Here is a 19,268-nt window from a genome sequence, read left to right as displayed (position 1 = left end):
CAGTCGGATCGGTGCTTCCCTTCTTGCAGGAGAGGCTGGAGGGGCGGCTGTCCCCCTCCACCTTGAGGGTGTATGTAGCCACTATTTCAGCTCATCACGATGCAGTAGATGGTAAGTACTTGGGGAAGCATGACTTGATCATCAAGTCCCTGAGAGTGCCCAAGGTTCCGTTTGTGCATAGCACCTTTCCCCTCCCTTGAGGTGAAGACGTGCGCTCTTGACTCCCAGTCATGTTCAAAGACTGTGATCCCTGGATGACTTTCCTCCTTACCCCTCTGGCAGTTGAGTTTGTGGAGAAACTCGCTGCCAACCCAGTACGTGCGCTAATGAGACCCTGTACTGAGGTAGGTGCTCCACATGTGCTGGTTCCCCGAAGGCGGCCCCATGTGATATTTTCCGTAAAATCGTTTCCCTGTTGGCAAGCTGCGTCTTCCTTGGGCAGAGGCCCCTCTGCCCCCGGTCGCCATGCTCTGTAGAAACTCCTCCCCCTTCGGGTAGGACCTACCTTGGGACCTCTTCACATGACATACTCCTCTTCCAGCTCCTTTTATACCTGTATGTCCAGGGAAGTGGCATGCAAATTCCACTCGCCAATTCTCAATGGCCTTTTTTAAAAAAAGCAGAGGTGTTTCGGGCTCCCAAGAGTGACCCCTAGTGTCACTACATCGACACAACGTCTCATTCCCTCCATCAGGGAACGGAGGTTACGAAAGTAACCAGGACGTTATTGTACTGAGATGAATGGAGAAAATTACTCAATTTAGTCACTGACTTAGGAATATACTCTAAACTCACAATTTTTTTTTTTTTTTTTTTACAGTGAATTGCCTGATCGTGGTTATTTGGTATAACCATGATTATTTGTGATATCCGCGATTATTTTGCACTTTAAATTCCAATCACATTTCACTATCTAAATAAGAGCATTTTATGTGATTAAATAAATGTCATGTTTGTGTGTCTTATTCAATTAAACTCTGAGCGTCTCACTGACTCGCACTATGGACCACACTCAGATCAGCTCCTGAAGAGGGCATGAAGATTAACTGCTTCTGAAGCACTCTGATGTGATTCCGTGCAGTCTGTGGAGGTTCACGGCAAACTCCCGCAAAAAAATAAACAAGGATTTTGATAGTGAGCGCTCCAGTTTCACTTTAAATTAATAAATGTTTAATGGCAAATGTTCTTGGTCATTGCTAGTTTATTCATATAATATAATATAATATAATATAATATAATATAATATAATATTATGCAATTATTTGGATATACACTAGCGGCCAAAAGTTTGGAATAATGTACAGATTTTGCTCTTATGGAAAGAAATTGGTACTTTTATTCACCAAAGTGGCATTCAACTGATCACAATGTATAGTCAGAACATTAATAATGTGAAAAATTACTATTACAATTTGAATTTTTTTTCAAAACTTCTTAAACTACTTCAAAGAGTTCTCATCAAAGAATCCTCCACGTGCAGCAATGACAGCATTGCAGATCCTTGGCACTCTAGCTGTCAGTTTGTCCAGATACTCAGGTGACATTTCACCCACACTTCCTGTAGCCATAGATGTGGCTGTCTTGTCGGGCACTTCTCACACACCTTACAGTCTAGCTGATCCCACAAAAGCTCAATGGGGTTAAGATCCATAACACTCTTTTCCAATTATCTGTTGTCCAATGTCTGTGTTTTTTTTTTTGCCCACTCTAACCTTTTCTTTTTGTTTTTCTGTTTCAAAAGTGGCTTTTTCTTTGCAATTCTTCCCATAAGGCCTGCACCCCTGAGTCTTCTCTTTACTGTTGTACATGAAACTGGTGTTGAGCGGGAAAAATTCAATGAAGCTGTCAGCTGAGGACATGCAAGGCGGCTATTTCTCAAACTAGAGACTCTGTTGTACTTATCCTCTTGTTTAGTTGTACATCTGGCCTTCCACATCTCTTTCTGTCCTTGTTAGAGCCAGTTGTCCTTTGTCTTTGAAGACTGTAGTGTACACCTTTGTCTGAAATCTTCAGTTGGCAATTTCAAGCATTGTATAGCCTTCATTCCTCAAAACAATGATTGACGACGAGTTTCTAGTCTTTTTTGCCATTTTTGACCTAATATTGACCTTTAGACATGCCAGTCTATTGCATACTGTGGCAACTCAAAAACAAACACAAAGACAATGTTAAGCTTCATTTAATGAACCATATAGCTTTCAACTGTGTTTGATATAATGGCAAGTGATTTTCTAGTACTAAATCAGCAATTAAGCATAATTACTCAAGGATAAGGTGTTGGAGTGATGGCTGCTGGAAATGGAGCCTGTCTAGATTTGATAAAAAATTACTTTTTTCAAATAGTGATGGTGTGTGAAAATCCCAGGGGATCAGCAGTTACAGAAATACTCAAACCAGCTCATCTGGCACAAACAATCATGCCACGGTCAAAATCACTGAGATCACATTTTTTCCCCATTCTGATGGTTGATATGAAAATTAACTGAAGCTCCTGACCCGTATCTGCATGATTTTATGCACCGCTGGCACATGATTGGCTGATTAGATAATCGCATGGATGATTGTTGGTGCCAGATGGGCTGGTTTGAGTATTTCTGTAACTGCTGATCTCCTGGGATTTTCACACACAACAGTCTCTAGAATTTACTCTAGAATGGTGCCAAAAACAAAAAAATATCCAGTGAGCGGCAGTTCTGTGGGTGGAAATGCCTTGCTGATGAGAGATGTCAACAGAGAATGGCCAGACTGATTCGAAGTGACAAAGTGTATGGTAAATCAGATAACCGCTCTGTACAATTGTGGTGAGAAGAATATCATCTCAGAATGATTTCGCACATACTCTTCGATGTGCTAATAAATTTAAATTTGTGCTAATTATTTATTTTTTTTGTTCACTACAACTATGGGTGCCTGCAGCATTTCATCTGAGGGTACGCACAGAAATCTGAAAAAAGTATACCCTTATACCTAGGTGGGTCCGGGGGCATGATACCCTGGTGAGATTTTTTGTTTTGTTGCAAAAATAACACCAAACCGTTAAATTCTGGTGATGTTGAGAGAAGCCTTTATATATATATTATATATATATATATATATATATATATATATATATATATATATATATATATACAGTATATATATATATATCTGGGGCATGTGTAGCATTCATGAAACTGTTTTATATATATAAAGCAGTTTTTATAATAAATTGTAACGATAGTAATAAATTATTTAAAGAACAACAAAAAATGATTTCGCTCATACTCTTCAGTATAAAGTATTTCTAAAAGACAGTAACCAGTCAGAACAAACAAGTTCTCGTCCTAAAACAGAAAGACGCAGCGCAAGTAATAGAGCAGAACGTAGGTGTCTCGAGATGCATTTTTAACAGTTGAAGTTTTTTTAACTTGGGATGGCGTCTAAAAATGCAACGCTCCTGTGACAGAGGCTATAAACTCAGTGAAACGTGACGCAGCTGTCAAAAGATATCCATCTAGCAAATGTTTACATGGTAAAACACATTCGGTGTGAACAGCCCCACTTGCTGAAGTTTCTCAATCAAAAAGACAGCCTTTTGTTTCATTTGATTTTAGGTAAGTATCCACTTTATCCAGCGCTGTTTGTTCTCTTAGTTTGTAAAAATCCTGATACTGTTTTAATGAGTGAGAAACTGCTCCAAAAGGTTCCTTGAGAGAGCAGTCGGAACGAACAAATCAATTCAGACCATTTTGCAAGCCTGTTTGGCCAATTCACTGAAAAGAACCAACTCAAAAGAATAACTTGCAAATCAATCATCGATAGTTATTTTAAACAGCCAACAGAAAGACGAAACACATGTCATTAGTACTGATATATTCTGAGAGAAAATGTTTCTCAGGTCAGTCGGAGCGTTCATGGTACGCACAGTGCATACGGTCGTACAGCTGCAGGCACCACTGACTACCACCAGTGCTAACACCTAAACAAATAAGCGTACAGTCCTGCTCTAGCCAATTAAATATTTTTTGGGGGTTTTCGGACCATGGGGACTCTAGACATCAAACCTAATCAAACTTATTCAAACATGCAACATTCAATTCAAACAAACACAGTTCCTTTTTATTGTCAGTTTTCATTCGTTTTCTTATTGTTTCTTGGAGCGCTATGAAAGGGTTCATCTTGGATCTATTTTCAAATGCAGACCCCTTTTTGTAAAAAAACAACACCTTGTTGTGTGGTCCTTATTATAGTGAGGGGTTTAATGCTATCATTAGGCTAAGCGTCATCTCTCTTTCTCTGCTTCCTATGGTTATATAATTAAAATGGCTTATTGTAGAACTTGTTCCGTTGAGCTGCTGTGATCATGGCAAGGAAAAGGCATCTGCAACAGCATGACTTAAAATCACAATCCCCTCTCATCTGACGCTGGCCCCTTAGCATTGCTAAAAATCCTACACAATCCCCCTCACAACAGTGCAGAGTCCATTGGGCGCCAAATACTGCCGCCAATAATTGTTTCCATGGAGTCTTCCTTTATGGGGCGTTTAGCAGCCTAAAGTTTGAATTTGGGTCACTTTACTTAAAGTATGCTTTATTAATTCCACAGACTTGTACCTTAGGTACAAATGGACATCTGCATCTGCAGTCTCTAGAAAATGATTAAATCAAATGCGCTTTCCTGTAATCACAAACGACTGGTGACTGGTCCATCCTGTCTATTGCTACCAGTGCTGACAACACCGCTTATACATGTTCACTTCAGCAGTGGTCTTAATGAAAACAGCTTGCAAATTAGAAACTTTAATAGGCATTAAATTAACAATTGCATAGTGTATAGATAGCCTAATAATATTACAACAAGATAGTATAATGTATTCTTTCCTATTTCTTTGACTCATACTGTCTTTTTCTGGAGCCGTTTCTGTCATGTAACCATTAGCGTCAGATAAGTAAGCATCAACGTGTCTGAACAATTATGCTAACTGCCATTTTGTCTCTCTTTCCTAACATGTTTCGAACACAGCCACAAAAATCAACCAACACCACTAGAAATCAAACACACACTCAAGCAGCTATCTGTAGGTACCTTCAATAGAATCACACACTCGTTGGCCTGTTAGCTAGCACAGGATATGCTGATGCGGTGGTAAATGGGTCTTTGCAGCTGCTGTCTCCTGAGTGGAGGTGGTATGGATCACATACATCAAGAATTGGGACACAAATAAATCACATGCAAATGCTTTTGGTCTGTCTCTACGGAGGCTTGAACCTGCAGCTCCATGTGTGGCACCTGTACCATTAGCTTTTAGCTCTGCCATACATGCAAAGATTTGTGCACATTTTTTGAAAATTCTTAGTGCGGCTTGCTAAGGTTAGCACCACTATTATTATTTCTTATCCTTAAAGTTAGGGGTTTGCTCTAAAGCCCTGACCCTAATAATTAAACTTCAACATGTAACTTGTCCCAAACAGTTTATGTAACAAACATTCATGATACAAATCATGCTTCATGTTGAGGAGAAGAAAGTGTGCTATTACTTTTCTAAGTGATCAGACTTACAATTTTCACCTGATGATGATGATAAACGGATGAAAAAATTCTATACACTTCCATTGAAAGAAGGGACTGAGCCACATCTAGGGACCTGAATATAATAGAACCTTGCGGGTGGACTATTTTGACTTGGGCCATTCAGCAACCACTCAGAATACCCTAGCAACCACTTAACAATGCCCTGGTAACCACCCAGAACATACTAGCTACCGCACAGCAATACATTAAATGACACCAGAGTCTATTTAGCAGAGACAGGCCACTTCTATTCAAATGAATTGCAGAAATTGGAATGCCCAACCAAGGAGCTCTAGCATCCACCGGTCAACGTACGTAGAAAGTAAGTCCCACCTAATTTTTCCAATTAAAATTTTTTATTGATTCATAGATACACAACATAGAAAAACACAACACATATACATCGAATCAACATTTGACATTTAACCCCCACTAATTCCCCTCCCCAATCACCAACCCCACCCTGACCCTCAACGAACACCACTGTGGTCACATATAATAATACACACACACACACAAAACAAAATAAAAAAGAAAATATGATAAACATAAATAATTAAACTAAACTTCTCTCTTCACAGCCCCTTCCAGAGAGTCACCCAAAAATGCGAAATAATTGCTCTATTATTAAAAGTCCCAAAACCCCAGCCTTCTACTTGCCACCTCCTCGAAAGCTGCCACCCTCCCCATGTCCGCACATCACTCTGGAATTGAGGGCACTCCATCTGACTTCCATCCCCTTAAAATAATTTGCCTGCCAATCATGATACTGGTCAGAACCCAATTTTGTATGTGTTTATCCCCCAAATTTATGACCGCTCCATCACCCAAAATACAGAGTCTGGGGCAAAGTAAAATTTTAATGCCCAAAACATCACACATAAAACTCTGAAACTTGAACCAAAATTCTTGGATCTTAACACCCCCGCAAAAAACATGGGTTGTTTCTACATCTTCTGATTGGCATTGCCAGTAGGTGGGTGTGTCTTTAAGACCAAGCCTATACAATCTAGAGGGGGTCCAATAGAATCTTTGTAAAATCTTGAATAGCATAAGGCGCACCCTTCCATTTCTAGATGCAGACTTGGTGTTTTTTAGAATCCTAGCCCACACTCCATCCTCCAATACCAAGTTTAAATCTTTCTCCCATAATCTCTTGATAGAATTTAAAGCTCCGTACCCCAGTTTTTGAATTAGCAGGGAGTAATACACAGATGCCTCATGACCTTTTCCAAAAGCAGTAATCACCTTTCCCAGAGTATCTGCCGCTTTAGGGGGGTGTGTGCTACTCCCAAAAACGATACAGAGCAGGTGGCGCAGCTGTAAATACCTATAGAACTGAGATCTGGGAATCCCAAAATTTTCAAAAGATCTCAACACTCCACTCTTGTACAGGTCACCAAGTGTAGTAACCCCCCTCACAATCCACTCTGACCAGCAGAAAAGGGACTTATTAATACATAATTTAGGGTTCAGCCATATGCTTGAGGCAATATTTAAATAAATGTCCAAATTAAACACTCCGAGTGCAAATGCGAGATAACGGGGTTTAGCTTAACTTCTCCGATTGGATAGAAAGGCTTTGCAATGGCAAAATAGGGGTAAGAACTTCCTGTTCAATACAAAACCAGGGAGGGGCTCTCTCAGGTGGAAGCGACCAATGAGCCAAATGTCTAAGACCGAATGCATGATAATAAAACAAAATTTTGCCCACCTTTGTCAATCGGCCTATGTAATTTATTAAAATGTAATCTAGGACACTTACCATTCCAAAAGAAGGACTTCGCTATGCTATCAAATTGCTTGAAATAAGAGAGGGGGACATCTACAGGGAAAGATTGTAACAGGTAGTTAAATTTTGGAATACAATTCATTTTAATAACATTAACCTTCCCAAGCATAGATAAATGTAATGCCCACATCGCACGAAAACCTTTTTATTAATGGGTCAAAATTAACTAAATCAGACAAATTTGCTGGGAATAAAATGGCCAAATATTTAACACCCTGTTTGGGCCACTGGAAGGCGCCCAGATGAAAAGCCATTACTGGGCAGTACGCTGCCCAAAGCTTCGGATTTAGACCAATTGACTCTGTATCCTGAAAAGGAATTAATAATTCTGTGGAGGCAAGGCATAGATCTAGTGGGATTGGAGACGAATAATAAAATATAATCTGCGTAAAGCAAAAGCTTATGTGCCACACCTTCCACCACCACCCCTGGAAAATCATCTTCTCTTCTTATCGTGGCTGCTAATGGTTCCAGGGCAAGACAGAACAATAACGGGAAAAGAGGGCAGCCCTGCCGGGTGCCCCTATCCAGAGTAAAATAATCTGAAATTAATCCATTTGTTTGTACTGCCGCTACCGGGAGTCTATAAAGTAACTTAATCCATCCAATAAAAGTATTCCTGAACCCATATATTTCCAAAATCTTAAAAAGATAATCCCATTCTACCATATCAAATGCCTTTTCGGCATCAAGTGAGATGGCCGCGACCGGAGTCTGATCATTCACCACTGACCACATAATACTGTTGAAATGACTACTGTTATCAGAAGAGCTATGGCCCCCGAATAAACCCCACCTTATCTATGTGCATAAGAGATGTCATAACTTTACTTAATCGGTTAGCCAGAATTTGTGACAATATTTTTATGTCTAGCTGGATCAGTTGGACGGCATATAAATGTCTAACAAAATTGGAGCCAGTTCTGTAGCATTAAGTACCTCGCCAAGCTCCTCCAAGGTTATCTCAGAATCAAGAGAATTTTTTTGCTCAATCGTCAGTTTAGGAAGTTCTAATGGTTCCACAAAGTTTCTAATGTCTTCATCAGTAGACGAAGATGTGGAACAATAGAGATCAAGATAGAATTCTTTAAAAGCATTATTAATATCAATGGCTGAGGTAAATATTTCACCACCAGCAGATTTCACTGAGGGAAAGGTAGAAAAAGACTCTCTCTGCTTTATATATCTAGCCAAAAGCTTCCCTGCTTCTCGCCCTGAATAGCCAAAACTCCACCTTCCATGACAAAATAGTATTATATCTGTATTTCAATCGAGGTCATTAGACGACATTCTGTGCTTCAGCTCAGCCTCTGCACTTTTAATATTCCCTTCCAACTCCACGAGTTCTCGTGCTTTGGATTTTGATGAATGAAGCATATTGTATGATCCCACCCTTAAGAACTGCCTTAAGTGCCTCCCAAGCCACGCCCACAGAGGATACTGAGGACCAGTTGGTCTCCATATAGACACTGATTTCAGCCTTTAGCATTTGTTGGAATTCGTGATTTTGCTAAAGGGATACATTAAAGCACCAACTATATGATTTCTTTTTCTCCGTATGTGGCAACATCTCTAAACTCACCAGGGCGTGCTCTGAGACTAAAATGTTTCCAATTGAACGATCAACAATAGATGAAATGAGGGACTTAAATAAATAAATAATTAAAAAAATAATCTATTTTAGAATAAATCTTTTGGACCGATGCAAAAAATTTATAGTCTCTATCAGATGGTTTCAAAAGTCTCCAGATATCTGTAAGACCAAGATTTTTTCACATCCTGTGAAGTGTCACTGTTGCTCTAGGGGGCTTACACACATTTGCTTCACTATGATCAAGGACTGAGTCCATTAAAAGATTAAAGTCTCTTGGGTGCCAGCGGCTTGCAACATCCCTTGAAGATCTATAAAAAAGCTGATCATCAGCGTTAGGTGCGTAAATATTAGCTGAAATCAACGTTTGCCCCTGAATTTCTGATTAAACAATAACGACTCTTCCTAATTTATCTTTAATCTGTTTGAGACATTTGAATTGTAGATGCTTGCTTATCAATGTAACGACTCAGAATTGATCGGGGGCCTGTCTCCCTCAGCGGATTGACGAGCCGGAACTCTGTGGGGTCGCTCGATTTCCAGCTTATGGCCTGTTATGTCGAGCAGACTTGGAAAGAGCCCATCTAGGCCTTCTTCATCCTCAGGAATTCCAACAATTCGGACGTTATTTCACCAGTTACGATTCTCCAAGTCTTCTAACTATTCCTTCATTCCCAATGCACTTTTAAGTCCTCGTGGTCACATAGTGATTTGCCTCAATCCGGGTGGCGGAGGACAAATCCCAGCTGCCTCCCGTCAACCTGTGCATCTTATCACATGGCTTGTTGTCGAGACATAGCACATGTCGAGGCTTCACGCCACCCACCCCGGCATCCACGCTCAACTCACCACGCGCCCCACTGAGAACGAACCACATTATAGCGACCACGAGGAGGTTACCCCACGTGACTCCACCCTCCCTAGCAACCAGGCCAATTTGGTTGCTTAGGAGACCTGGCTGGAGTCACTCAGCATGCCCTGGGATTCGAACTAGTGAATTAGCTAACTCAAGGGGTGGTAACCAGTGTCTTTACCACTGAGCTACCCAGGTCCCCTAATATATATATTTTTTTAAGATGTACCTTTATTTTAATACTCTTATGTCAGCCACATCTGTATGCAGTTCCTTCAGGCGATGAAGCAATTCATCAAGATTCATTTCACTTTATGAGTGCTAAATACACTTTTTTCAACATCTGAAGTACCTTATTTTGTTATGGATGTCCCAATGTGGACACTAAATTTGCACTTTTCAGAGAGCTCAATAAAATCTTCAAATTATATTTTGGTTGCATTTGAGGGCAAATTAAAAAAATCATTGTGTAAAATAGGCACATAATATCGGAATATCGATTCGTATTGCGGCAGACTTTTAAGTATTGGCAAATATCAGATCGCAGGCCAAGAGAATCAGTATAAGATCGTATGGTGATGAAATACCTGATTTACACCCCTAATATTAAAGTGCTTAAACTATAGGTCGGCCGATATTGGATTTTGCCGATACCAATAACTATTTTTTTTTTTTATAGATAATTTCTTAGTTTAGTTTATATTTGATCCTTTATACTCATTATTTTCACTGTTTACCTGAGTAATTACTTGATTAAATATGTTATTTCTTTGAAACATTATATACATATATATATTGCTCAGGTGATGCTCAATAATTAGAGAGATCATTGGTTGCAAGGCAAACGTGAACTTGCATTGCCCACATGAGTGCCATGGCTCAATGTGTCAGAGCGTTAATTGCTAATCCCTGGCTCTGACCCAAAATGGAAACTGGAGGCATTAGAACTTCCTTTAGAACAAAGGACATAAAACGAATGTCACCTTTTTTTAGTAAGGACGCATTCCTCTGCAATCGGTATGTCAGTGGTGAGGTGTGGCAGCAAACAGCAGTATTTGTGCACGCATGCGTGAGTGCACAAGTGTTCTAGGCCAGTGGACTAGTAAATACAGCGGCTGTGGATTGGAAATGAAAGCTGGATCTATTTGGAGAAATGCTAGATGACCTTCCGCTGAGCTGGATGACATCCAAGTGATTTCACTGTGTGGTGTGCTACCACCGACGCCATGCATCACACGCTTGCAATTGCACTCAGATGTGTGTACTCAGACACACATTGAAATGAGGGGTGTGTTAACACAAACACACAAACAATAGGGCACAAGCTCACTAAGCACATCCAAATACACACAGTTATACACCAACACACACACACACACACACACACACACACACACACGCACACACGTGCACAGACTAAACCAAATTTAGAACCTGCAGCAATGTAACCTGGAATTCTTGATTTGTACTGTTAGCTGCCAATATGAGCAGAGAAAGAATTATATTTGCTCTGATTGACCTTAAAAACCATAGTCCAAAGCTGGGACTTTTTTCCACCTCACATAAAACCATGTCAGTGGTGCACTGCAGTTAAATAATAACAGATTTGGGATTGTGACGGTTTGACGCGTCACATTGTCAGTGTTGCTGGCTTGTGAGCGAGCATAAGGAAAAGATCCTTACTGTGAGGTGGTCTCTGGTCAGTCTTATACACTACGCTAACTACCTCAGATGTTACAGTCTCTATCTAACTGTGAATCAGTTTTTTTTTTTAGCTCATTAACTATAACTGCATTAAGCTGTTCACTCTCTTTTCCAAACCATTTCACAAATACATCTTAAAATTTAAAGGTGAAGTGTGACATTTTTTTCCATGTTAAAATAATTTCTTTATACTTCTTAGTTATAATTCTTAATAATTCTTAATAAAATGAATGCTTAATATGCAGGGACAACTATTAATGAGCCATTTGTAGGTTGATCCCCCCGAAAATTGTTAACATTGTGACATTCATCACAGAATCTCACCCAGCCCGACACAGCAACATTGACTCAACCAACGGGGCATGCTTGGAATGGGACTGTTTGTCGACCAACAGAAGAAAACAGACAGTTGCGAACAGTCATAATTTGTGCAATTTTGTGTTAAGCAAGTGGTGAAATTGTACACTTCACCTTTAAGCAGGTCACTAGTCTGCATTCTAATTCTATTCTGAATTCTTACTATTCTGAGTTCTATTTGGATCATTACTATGTTCTAAATTCTATTTGGAGTCACCATTCTGTTCTGAACTCTATTCTGATCTCTATTCTGTAGTTTAATCCTATTCTGAATCCTCACTATTCTGAATTCTATTTGGGTCACTATTTTGTTCTGAATTCTTGTCAGATCACTACTCTGTTTTAAATTCTACTTGGATCACTGTTCTGTTCTGAATTCTACTCTGACCTGTATTTTAAATTTGAATTCTCAATATTCTGAATCCAAGTTATGTTCTGAATTCTGTTTGGATCACCATTCTGTTCTGAATTCTATTTGGATCACTGTTCTGGTCTGAATTCTATTCTGACCACTTTTATTAATTATAATTCTATTCTAAATCCTCATTGTTCTGATTTCTATATAGATCACTATTCTGTTCTAAATTCTATTTGGAACACTATTTGGTTTCTAATTATTGACTGAATTTTCACTATTAGGAATTCTATTTGAATCACTGTTCTATTCAGTTCTGAATTCCATTCTGATCACTATTCTGAATTGAAATTTTATTCTGAATTCTCGCTATTTTTAATTCTATTTGGATCACTGTTCCGTTATGAATTCTATTAGGATCACTATTCTTCTTTTCTGAATTGTATTCTGACCACTTTTCTGAATTCTAACTCTATTCTGAATTCCTATCTTCAGAATTCTATTTTGATCACATTCTTGACTAAATTCTCTCTGTTATGAATTCTATTCGAATCCCTATTCTGTTCTGATCACTATTCTGAATTCTATTCAGATCTCTGTTCTGTTCTGAACTTGTTCGGATCACTACTCTATTTTAAATTCAAATATTCTGAATCACTAATCTTCTGTTCTGAATTCTATGTCCATTCTGAATTCTAAATCCTGCGTTCCAAATGGATCAATATTTGTTCTCCCTAAATGTGAAATTTGTGGTATCGTGGGGCGGTTTCGCACTCATCTAGTTTGCAAGTTAATGCGTCTAAGCCTGGTGCATTTGTGAAATGTTTCCATGGTGTTGATTCATTATAGCAGTGTCATATATCTGACCCTCTGACCGTTGACTTTGTTGTTTATTTCTTCTCTTCATCCATTCATTTCCTGTTCTCTGCTCTTCAGAGCGAGACTGCTGATCCTAGTGCTGCAGAGACAGCAGCATCTGGAGATAAATAATTCCTCCATCACTCCTCTCCTCTATTTCTCCCTATGCGTGCTCTGCCCCGTCCTGACCTTATGGATCTGTTTTGTGCCGTACCAGATTGTTGCTTAGGACTCGTACCTAGAAAACAGTAGAAAGGGGAGGGGAGCTGTCTTACCTCTCTCCTGCTCATATCCTTCTGTCTCTCTGTGTCCGTCTTCTCTTTTTGTGCCTTTATGTCATTTCTTTCTATCGCCTTCTATTCTTGAAGGAACTGATGGTTTCTGATCACTTTTTCTCTCTTCATTCTTACTGCATCTCTCTCGACCACTCATTTTATTCCAGTATGGATAAATGCATTCTTATAAGATCTCTCTCTCTCTCTCTCTCTCTCTCTCATGGTTGAGCTGTGACTGACCCTCAGGTGTGTGACAGTTTCAGGGGATTGCATCAGCCCTATGCTACACACACATTAGAAATATTAACTGAACATATACAATATAACTTGGTGGTATGACAGTATATGCCGTGCAACAGTGGAAATCACAGATTTTACAAAATGTATACCATGGTAGATATACTGCGTGACGATCAGAGGGCAGGACTGCTTTACGTCATTTACACCTGAGAGCAATGATGAAATATTGAGTAATATGAAAATACAGAGCGGAATGTGTCCCAATCTAGTCAAATGGAGGAAGAACTTGTTATTAAAGATTGTTAGACACAACACAAAGTGGAGTTTAGTTTATAATGGCTGCTCAAGCTATTATAACTTTAAAGGAATAGTTCACCCAAACATTTTAATTCTCTCATCATTAACTCACCCTCATGCCATCCCAGATGTGTGTGACTTCTTTCTTCAGCAGAAAACAAACAAAGATATTTAGAAGCCTGCATTATTGGCATTACTTCCGTGGCTAGAACAGTATGTTATACACAGTGATATTACCCTCAAAAAACTAATTTTGAAATGACGCAGCGCGTAGTTAAACGTTTTAGTTCGTCAAGGAGAATTTTTTTCCATAGTATAAATTAGGCTTTAGGCTACTGAACTAAATTACTTGGCTGAATAATATTTAACCATTCATTGAGCATATTGTCTTTCATCAACAAAAAGCAATCACTAATAAGCCAGTCAAGGCTATGCATTACAGTGATTTTTAACCCTATTACCTGTGTTAAAACAGAGACTATTTAGCAGAGACGGGCCACTTCTTTTTAAATGAATGGGAGAAATTGGAATGCCCAACCAAGGAGCTCTAGCGCCCAACAGTCAACGGATGTAGAAAGGAAATCCCGCATTACAGGTAAAAGAGCCAATCACCTTTTAGATAAAGACATCGCCTGTCAATCAACTCGCTGATGTGCATGCCCATTAGCTATACAAGCTGGGAAAATTGCGTTTTAGCATAATATGAAGTAAAGAAGCACAATTTGTGATTCCAATATTAACATATTTTATTGCTGATTTGAAATATGTTCTTTGATCGTAATCTTGACCAATCATTTTTGAGATTTTGGTCTTTCCCCATTCAAGTAGATAGGAGCTGCACTGTCATGACTGGAAATGGTCTCCTGGGAGAATTCCAAAGATGGCCGCCAATGGACTGACTTGCTTGAAAGACTTTGGTTACAATCACTGTAAGGCACGGTCTTGATTGGCTTATTGATTTATTTCACAGCAGCTGTGAATGTAGCTCATCCTATCAGAATTTAGAGTCTGCACTATTTGTTTTATAGCATTAGTTTCACTGTTTTTAGTCTCTTCAGTTTTTAGACTCTTGAACACAAGTGTTGCATAATTTGAAGCTGTTTTTGCACTGATGACAGACTTATTATTCATATGTTATGACTAGTCTTTTATTAAAGTTGGTTTGTGTCCATCAAGTTTCCAATAAAAAGAGAAAATAATCAGATGAGTTAAAGTACTTTTTTTTGTATTATCCAATAATTGGCATTGCATATTTAAAATATAAATCCTTTTGGTTACACTTTACATTAGTTAAAATGAACTAACAATGAACAGTACGTATTAAGCATTTGTTATCTTAGTTAATGTTAATTTCAACATACACTAATACATTTTTTTAAATCAAAAGTAAAACATTAATGAACTATGAATTAACTTTAACAATGAACATTTTTATTTTTATTACCTAACATTAACAGAAAATGTATATATTGTTAATTGTTTGTCCATGATACCTAATGCATTAATTAATGCTAACGAATGGAACCTTATTGTAAAGTATTACTATCATTTTCCATTGAATTTCAAGAAAAGAATAACTATTTCATGATATACTGTTTACCGTTTCCATGAAGTAAGATTTTGGCCATACACAGTAGCTCAACCAAGCCAACGGGAAATCGGCATGTTGTTTCCGTACCGTTCCAGTAGTAGGATCGGCCACATTACGCTGACTGACTCACAAGCGCCATCTCCTATCAGACTTTTTTGCAGCTGTTTCAGAGCGTTTACCTTCCCCTGTGGTGCGACCGGAAGCGCGTTGCATCAGCAGCGTGGGAGACCCGGCTTCGGATATCGCATTGAACCCAGGAAGTAATCCCGTTCACTTAGTCAGTGACAAGCGCAATTCGGAGGTTGCATTTTTCCTTCTAACGTTACATTTTTACCCCACTGATGGTTAGGTTTAGGTTTGGGATTTGGGTTGTGGGTTACAGTTAAGAAAATATGCATTCCTTTTCACTGTATTACAGCCTGTACATCTAAAAACAACTCGCTTCACAGCTCGCTTTTGGAGCTCCTCTGTGGACATTTCACCAGGAAAATGGAGCTCACACATGCTGAAACGGCCAACAACACTTACCGCTTTGTCCACCGGGGGCAGTGTTCAGAATTTCAGTAAGCACAGACCAATTTTAAGTAAAGAAAAGTAAACCTACCATTTCTGATTTAATTGTGAGATCCGTCCACCCAAGCTATAGTGTGTGTGTGTGTGCGCGCATGTATTTACAATCTAATTTTGTTGGCTGATCTTGAGGGTCAATTTACACTCAGAAAGGACTGTCTTAACCTTGGGAATATGTATAGGCTATACTGTATATACATATGTGTTGTTGATGTGTATATTTATATATATATTATACACACAACAATCAGACACAACAATAAAACCACCTGCATAATATTGTGTAGGTCCCATTCGTGCTACCAAAACAGCGCCAATCCGCATCCATTTGGCACCATTCGGAGTAAATTCTAGAGACTGTTGTGCGTGAAAATCCCAGGAGATCATCAGTTACAGAAATACTCAAACCAGCCCGTCTGGCACAAACAAAAAACATCCAGTGAGCGGCAGTTCTGTGGATGGAAATGTCTTGTTGATGAGAGAGGTCAACAGAGAATGTCCAGACTGGTTCGAACTGACAAAGTCTACAGTGACTCAGATAACTGCTCTGTACAATTGTGGTGAGAAGAATATCAGCTCAGAATGTTATTCTGAGATGCGGGTTGGCGCTGTTTTGATGGCACAAGGGGGACCTACACAATATTAGGCAGGTGTTTTTAATGTTGTGGCTGATCAGTGTGTATATATATATATATATATATATATACATTTGTTCTTGATATATCTAGAATGTTATTGCGGATGCTGGTATCAGTCTTTCCTCCCTTTCTCTAATTCACTCACATATACATTTTATCCCTCTGTTTTTCACTCTCTCTATCTCCCTTGCCTTCATATTCCTCGCACCTCTCTCTGTTCCCTCTCTCTCGCTCTCGCGCGTGCGCGCACACACACGCACAGGTCTCTCCACCTGTCAGTCACACTCGCTCCGCACACACACACGCGCATCTCTAAATGGATTCTTGCGGAGAGGAGGGCCGTCCAGATCATCAATATCAGTCAGCTGTGACACTGCAGTCTCAGTGCAGCGTTTAATAGGTTAAAGCTGTCTTTTACCCCTGTACTTCCATGATCAAGGGCATGGTGCATGCAAAACACGCACGCACGCACGCACGCACACACACACTACGATTCTCCTTGAGACACACGGCCAGACCCTGTATATGTGTAAAAAGGTGTATTTATGTGATCATTCAACACATATTCTTTCCTTCTTTATAAAATCACATAATAATCGCTCTCTCATGAATGCACAACATGCGGCTTCAACATAAACACAAGCACATGTTGAGCCTGGCATGAAAGCTTAAGTTCTGTGTCGTCTGCTCATTCATGGCTAGTGTTTTTCACTCTGGCCCCAAATATAACCCACGTTCCACGCGTTTCAGCACGCGTGCACAAATGCAGCCTGCGCGTTCTTTTAATCTGACACGGCGAGCTAATACACGCGGCGCTTCAGCGCGAGACGTTGAAAAATCAGCGAGACGCTACGCGCGCAACGGTCAAAGCCCTGCGTTCAGCGCATGTTTACGTAGGGTAGGCTACATGTAAAAAGTGGTAACCTAAAATTGTTACCTCAAAGATCTATTTCCCTTTATATGTGCTGACGTAGGCTACTTAATAAATAAATGTGAACTAGCCTACATAAGGGGCGGTTCAAACAGAACGCTTCAAAACCGAAAAAAAAAAAAAAAGAAAAGAAAAAAGAAAAAAAGAAGCTTGACGCGGTACAACGAATAGAACAGTACGCAGGTGTCTTGAGACGCATTTTTAAAAATGAACACCTGACAGTGACACGGCGTCTAAAAAACGCGGCGTTCCTGCGCGAGAGGCTAAAAAAATCTGCGTGACGCGGCGCGCGCTATGCTCAAACACTTGCGTTTAGCGCATGTTTACATCACTGTAAAAAAAAAAAAAAAAAAAAAAAACAGCTACCTGCAGTAATTACCTCAAGGATCTAATTTTCATTGTTTGTGCTGACATACTTAAATATAAAATGTGAACTACATAAGGGGCCGTTCAGAGAAAAAAAAAAAAAAAAACAAAAGGCTAGACGCAGCGCAACTACTAAAACACGAATGGATGCGTTTTGAAAAGTTGACACCTGACACGGCGTCTAAAAACACATTGCGCTCCTGCGCGAGACGCTGAAAAATCAGCTAAACGCGGCGCAACGGTCAAAGACGTCCGACTTGCGCATGTTTACATGCACTTAAACATGTCGTAACCGTGATCTATTTATACTTAAGCTGCCCCATAAAAATGGCTTTTGTCAAGTAAATTTAGTCAGATTAAATAACATTTTTGACATGAATAACACCCGTTAATTTAGATGTTACCACATTAGGCATATGTTTATGTTACCTGCACAAAACATGTTTACATTGTAGAAAACAAATGAAAAACAGCGCAGACGGACGTAAAACGCGTTCGGTGTGAACGGCCCCATCACGGTTTAAACACTAATACAATATTTGTACATAATATAGACCTGTAGTGCCTTCTGTATAACAGAATGAGAATATGTTGCCAATAAAATTAAATTTTATTACTCATAAGGAAGCACGCGCAGACCTCATGTAACCGCAAACACATGGGCAGTGTGTTAATTAACACGCCCCCCTGTCTCCATACATGCAGCTCTGGGGAGACACAGCAGCCTGCGCAGCTCTCCATCCATCCATCCATCCATCTATCCACTCTCGCTGACATTAAGCCCCTTAAATGCAGATAAACATGCGTCTGTACCTGTGGTGGTGCCTAAGCCTGGATCCCGGTCCTGCAGCCTCCTGCAACGTGGAAAAATAGCAGATATTCCCCGTCAGTGGCAGACTCATCTCTCTCTCTCTCTCTCTCTCTCTCTCTCTCTCTCTCTCTCTCTCTCTCTCTCTCTCTCTCTATTCCACTTTCCTCCTTCCCTTTGCTGCCACGTTCAGTGCGGGGCGGGGACTGGGCCGATATTTGGAGGGGGTGAGGAGACGAGAGTAGCGTAAAGCAGAGAAGGGTTTCTCAAGGGGGGATAAGAAAGCAATTAGAGGGCAGTCCTCTCTAACTTCCAGACGGAATGTATAATGGAATGAGCTCAGGGGGGCTCGTCCGCAAACCAGCGAGAGATGGAGAGAGCGAGAGAGAATGTGTGTGTGTGTGAATGCTGATTTTTGAAGGGGGCAGTAGATTGGAGACCACCTGCTCTAGCTGAGAGAGAGGAGAGAGATACAGGGGAAAGATGTCAGC

The 19,268-nt window shown here is 39.9% G+C and overlaps 1 protein-coding gene across 2 annotated transcripts in view; it reads right to left on the bottom strand.

Moving 5' to 3' along the window:
• Positions 1–18,878, bottom strand: part of LOC127450783 (retinoic acid-induced protein 1-like) — a 106,854-nt gene extending 87,976 nt beyond the window's left edge. For both annotated transcript variants that reach the window (XM_051715130.1, XM_051715129.1), the window contains exon 1: positions 18,783–18,878. The gene's annotated coding sequence lies outside the window, so the exon portion shown is untranslated. The remainder of the gene's footprint in view (positions 1–18,782) is intronic.
• Positions 18,879–19,268: the final 390 nt, after the last annotated feature.

The sequence above is a fragment of the Myxocyprinus asiaticus genome, chromosome 13, assembly GCF_019703515.2.
Source record: "Myxocyprinus asiaticus isolate MX2 ecotype Aquarium Trade chromosome 13, UBuf_Myxa_2, whole genome shotgun sequence".
NCBI classification, from domain to species: Eukaryota; Metazoa; Chordata; class Actinopteri; order Cypriniformes; family Catostomidae; genus Myxocyprinus; species Myxocyprinus asiaticus.
This window is presented reverse-complemented; position numbering and strand designations above follow the sequence as displayed.